Source organism: Saimiri boliviensis, chromosome 1, assembly GCF_048565385.1.
Source record: "Saimiri boliviensis isolate mSaiBol1 chromosome 1, mSaiBol1.pri, whole genome shotgun sequence".
NCBI lineage: Eukaryota > Metazoa > Chordata > Mammalia > Primates > Cebidae > Saimiri > Saimiri boliviensis.
Window position 1 is genome coordinate 26,946,437 of NC_133449.1, and position 5,793 is coordinate 26,952,229.

Here is a 5,793-nt window from a genome sequence, read left to right on the forward strand (position 1 = left end):
AGCTTGGGCAACAAGTGAGACCCCCATCTCTACCAGAAAATAAAATAAAATAAATTACCCAGGCGTGGTGGCTCACACCTGTGGTCCCAGCTACTTAGGAGGCTGAGGAGGGAGAACTGTTTGTAGCTGAGGAAGCAGAGGTTGCAGTGAGCTGAGATCTCGCCACTGCACTCTAGCCTGACAACAGAGTCAGACTCTGTCTAAAAAAAAGAAAGGGCAGCCATGCTGCCTTCTAGCAAGTGGCTCCCAAGTTAAAAAAAAAAAAAAAAAAAAAAATCAACATTATCCAGAAGGTATAACAGAACTCAGAGCCTCAGAACAAAATATTCAGAATACAAAGAACCAGAAAAATCTGATCAATTCTCAAGGGGAAAGAAAGACAATCAGCAGATGCCAGCCCCAATGTTGGGATTATTCAAGACTTTAAAGCTGCTATTGGCTGGGCGCACTGGCTCAAGCCTGTAATCCCAGCACTCTGGGAGGCCGAGGTGGGTGGATTACGAGGTCAAGAGATCGAGACCATCCTGGTCAACATGGTGAAACCCCATCTCTACTAAAAATACAAAAATTAGCTGGGCATGGTGGCACGTGCCTGTAATCCCAGCTACTCAGGAGGCTGAGGCAGGAGAATTGCCTGAACCCAGGAGGCGGAGGTTGCGGTGAGCTGAGATCATGCCATTGCACTCCAGCCTGGGTAACAAGAGCGAAACTCCGTCTCAAAAAAAAAAAAAAAAAAAAAGCTGCTATTATACTCATTCTCCAAGGAGAAAAGGTGAACATTCTTGAAATGTTTGGAAAGGTAGACATTCCTGAAATGAACAGAAAGGTAGATTTGATCATGACGGCCTGCCCTCGTAAATAGATTAATGTCACTAGCATGGGAGTGGGTTCGTTATCTCAAGAGTGGGTTTGTTAGGAAAGTAACTTCAAGGTCAGGCACGGTGGCTCATACCTGTAATCCCAGCTCTTTGGGTCGCAGAGGCAGGTGGATCATCTGAGGTCAGGAGTTCAAGATCTAACAGCCTGGCCAACATGGTGAAACCCTGTCTTTACAAAAAATACAAATTATCCAGGCATGGTGGTACACACCTTTAATCCCAGCTACTCAGGAGGCTGAGGCACAAGAATTGCCTGAGCCCAGGAGGCAGAGGTTACAGTGAGCCAAGATTGCGCCACTGCACTCCAGCCTGGGCAACAGAGTGAGACTCCATTTCAAAAAACGAGTTCAACAAGTCTTGGCTCTTCTCCCTCCTCCCCCACCATCCACAAACATGCAAGCAGGCAAGCACTAATTCTCCTGCCCTTCTGCCTTTCACCCTAGGATGACAAAGCAAAAGAAGAGAAGGCCTTCACCAGATGTGGCCTCTCAATCTTGGACTTCCCAGCCTCCAGAACCACAAGCCAAATAAATTTCTTCTTTTGACAAATCACACAGTCACTGTATTCTGTTATAGAAATACAAAACAGATTAAGACAGCCCATATACTTTCATTTTCTAAAATTGTGTTGACATATCTTGACTCCTGTTATCATTTTTCCCTTCTCTTTAACCCTGTGAGCTTATGGTCCTTTTTTTTCTTTACTGTTATTACAGTGGGAATTTGGGAGGGAACAGATAAACGCATATTCAGTCTTTTATGTTTACTTATATAAGCTCTTCTTTAATCAAGTCTACAACATAAATATAGTTTAAGAAATGGGCCGGGCGCGGTGGCTCAAGCCTGTAATCCCAGCACTTTGGGAGGCTGAGGCGGGTGGATCACGAGGTCAAGAGATCGAGACCATCCTGGTCAACATGGTGAAACCTCGTCTCTACTAAAAATACAAAAAAAAAAAAAGCAGTTGGGCATGGTGGCACATGCCTGTTAATCCCAGCTACTCAGGAGGCTAAGGCAGGAGAATTGCCTGAACCCCGGAGGCGGAGGTTTCGGTGAGCCAAGATCTCGCCATTGCACTCCAGCTTGGGTAAGGAGCGAAACTCCGTCTCAAAAAAACAAAAAACAAAACGAAACAAAAAGAAATGAATACTACATTCTCATGAATGCATGTAAGTTTATGTCTGGGGTGAGGTTCTCTGACAGAAAATATAGGTGTTTACCAGTCTCCATGTCTCCATGAAAGCCACTGGATTTTTCTATTCCAAGGGAGACATGCTTAAAAGGATTGCCACATGGTTTCCAGTCTGGCTGCCAGAATTACCAGCATTACTTGGGCTGTGATGAAACAGAGTTCATGCAGTCTGAGAAACACGTGGTTTTACACAAGGGCTGTGGGAGCTGGGGCAGCCCACTGACAGTGGTAGGCTGCCAACCTGGCAAAAGGGTTGTGGGTTTCTGTATGCCTGCGAGTACCATCCCAGTATTCACACATATAATCAGCACCCAAAAATGCCTTTTCATTCCATACGTCCTAATTACCCCCTTTATAAAAACTCATAAAAATAGTGTTGAAATAGCATTGACTACCCTAGGAAACATTCTCTTCCCGCCTCATCAGTTGTACAGAACCTTCATCTTCAATCCCAAGAGGTCTTTGAAAAGGCAGTCATACTCAATTAAGAGTCTTCCAAACAGAAATAACTCCAGGGTCTCAGGAAGCAGCTGGCCTGTGTTTCACTCTCAGGTACTGCAGCAAGCTAAAGAACACTAGGTGGTGGTTTTTATTTTATTTATTTTTGAGACAAATTCTAACTCTGTCGCCCAGGCTGGAGTGCAGTGGTGCAATCTCGGCTCACTGCAATCTCTGCCTCCTGGATTCAAGCAATTCTCTGCATCAGCCCCCTGAGTTCCTAAGATTACAGGTGCCCGTCACCATGACCGGCTAATTTCTGTATTTTTAGTAGAGACAGGGTTTCACCATCTTGGCCAGGCTGATCTTGAACTCCTGATCTGTGATCCACCCTCCTCAGCCTCCCAAAGTGCTGGGATTGTAGGCATGAGCCACCACGCTCGGCCTAGGTGGTGGTTTTTGAAACTTTGGATCACACAAATGTAAACTGCAGTTTGTAATGTGCCCTACACACATCGTATTTTTAAATATGCTGTCCCTGTTCATCTTAGCCAGCTGACTCTGAGAATTTTTATTTTATTCTGTAATATTACAAAACTATGATCTTAAATCTCCCCCAACTGCCTCCTTCCCAGCCCCACCCCAACCACTGCCTCCAACACACACACACACACACACACACACACACACACACACACACACGATACTGGCCACTCTTGTGCTTATGTGAAAATGCTGGTCTGTGTAAACTGGAACTGCCTTAAAAAGATGGAGGCATAGCCGGGCGCGGTGGCTCAAGCCTGTAATCCCAGCACTTTGGGAGGCCGAGGCGGGTGGATCACGAGGTCGAGAGATCGAGACCATCCTGGTCAACATGGTGAAACCCCGTCTCTACTAAAAATACAAAAAATTAGCTGGGCATGGTGGCGCGTGCCTGTCATCCCAGCTACTCAGGAGGCTGAGGCAGGAGAATTGCCTGAGCCCAGGAGGCGGAGGTTGCGGTGAGCCGAGATCGCGCCATTGCACTCCAGCCTGGGCAACAAGAGCGAAACTCCGTCTCAAAAAAAAAAAAAAAAAAAAAAAAAATGTAAAAAAAAAAGATGGAGGCATGTCCCCTAGTAGGATTGGCCAGATTTAGCAATAAAAATACAGGATGCCCAATTAAAACTGAATTTCAGATAATGAATAGGCAACCCCGGGCACTAAGGATGTGCTTCTATTAAGCCAAGTGGTAATCCTCTTCTCCTTGCCAGTGATTGGCTTGGGAGTGGGCTATGACACAGCTCTGACCAATTGGAGAAAAGGAGAAACCTTCCAGGGTCTCTGGGAGAGCTTTTCCTCCCTAATTAAAAATAGAGTGAGTGGAAAGTTCCTTATGCTTCCTGCCTTCAATGATTATCATGTGAAGATATGGTGCTGGGAACAGCAGAGATCGTCTTGTCACCAGGAAGAGAAAGTCACGAGAAAGTCAGAGAGACTGAGCCGGAGCTCTGACATTGTGGAACTTCTGAATTAGGCAGCTCTGGAATTCCCTTTTCCAGACCTTTTATGGGAAATAATGAATGTCCTCACTGTTTGATTCACTTTTAGTTGAGTGTTCTATTTGTGCTGCTGAAAGCACCCTCAACTGATTAACTGAAAGTTATCAATGATTTAACTGAAAGTTTTTGAAGTTCTCTCAACAAGTATTAAATTGCTGTGGTTGGCAGACCCAGAACTCAGCTAAAGAAACTTATCTCACTCAAATAAACAAATTTATTTTTTATTTTTTTTGAGACGGAGTCTTGCTCTGTCGCCAGGCTGGAGTGCAGTGGTGCAATCTCGGCTCACTGCAACCTCCGCCTCCTGGATTCAAGCAATTCTTCTGCTTCAGCCTCCCGAGTAGCTGGGACCACAGGCGCATACCACCATGCCCGGCTAATTTTTTTTTTTTTTTTTTTTTTTTTTAGTAGAGATGGGGTTTCACCATGTTGGCCAGGATGGTCTTGATCTCTTGACCTCATGATCCGCCCGCCTCGGCCTCCCAAAGTGCTGGGATTACAGGCATGAACCACTATGCCCAGCCCCAAAATTATTTTTTAATACTATACATTCAGAGAAACTTCTCTAGTAACAAACTATAGAAATGATCTCTGAAAGTATAGTCTTAACAAAATTATTTTATTATAAGATCCATTGGCCCAAAAGTGTTGCACAGGTCTTCCTCAACTTCTCACAGTTTAGGAGTCCCAGAAACCCTCCCACAGACTTTGAGAAGTGGGCAGGCGACAGACAGGATGGAATAGCTGTTCTTGTTAACAGTTCTCTGTGTCCTCGTCGTCATTGACAGCTTCAGAGATCTGAACTGGCTGCAAGGGGAAGTGCTAGCCAGGCAGGCCAATTCTGTGAGACAGATGGCTGCTGTTTCACAATTCTAGACATGAGAAGGGCAACCTTTAGCCCAGAAGTTGGGGTGGGTGATCCTGAGATATCATTAGCATCTATGCATCTGTGCTGTCACTTTTGATCACAGTGTGGCTAGTACTCACTGTTCATTTATTTCTAAACATTCTAAAATGAATGCAATTTATCAAATGTTTAACAGCACAATTCTGACATATGGCAAACTTTTTTTTTTTGAGAAGGAGTTTTTGCTCTGTGGCTGAGGCAGGAATGCCATGGCACCATCTTGGCTCACTGCAATCTCTGCTTCTGGGGTTCAAGCGATTCTCCTGCCTCGGCCTCCCAAGTAGCTGGGATTACAGGCGCCCACTACCATGACCAGCTAATTTTTGTATTTTTAGTAGAGATGAGGTTTCACCATATTGGCCAGGCTGGTCTGGAACTCTTGATCTCCAGTGATCCACCCACCTCACCTTTCCAAAGTGTTTGGATTACAGGCATGAGCCACCACGCCCGGCCACAAACATTTTATTTTAAAATTTTTTGCATAGATTATACACACACACACACACATACACACACACACACACACACACACACACACACACACACACACACAGCATAAGTCTCCCTTCTCTTCCAGTCTCCCTTTTCCCTTTTCTAGAAACAATCACTCTTATCAGATTCTTGCATATCCTTCCAGGGATTTTTATATGTGGACAAGTGTATAAACATGTATAGATGTTTTTATTTATTTTTTAATTTTTTTTGAGATGGAGTCTTGCTCTGTCGCCCAGGCTGTAGTTCAGTGTCACAATCTTGGCTCATGGCATTCTCCACCACCAGGGTGTGTGGATTGCTTGAACCCAGAAGTTTGAGACCAGCCTAGGCAACATGGTGAAC

General features: G+C 44.9%; 1 pseudogene; it reads right to left on the bottom strand.

Annotated features, from left to right (window-relative positions):
* Positions 1–4,544: 4,544 nt before the first annotated feature.
* LOC120361872 (small nucleolar RNA U3) lies at positions 4,545–4,656 on the bottom strand (annotated as a pseudogene).
* Positions 4,657–5,793: the final 1,137 nt, after the last annotated feature.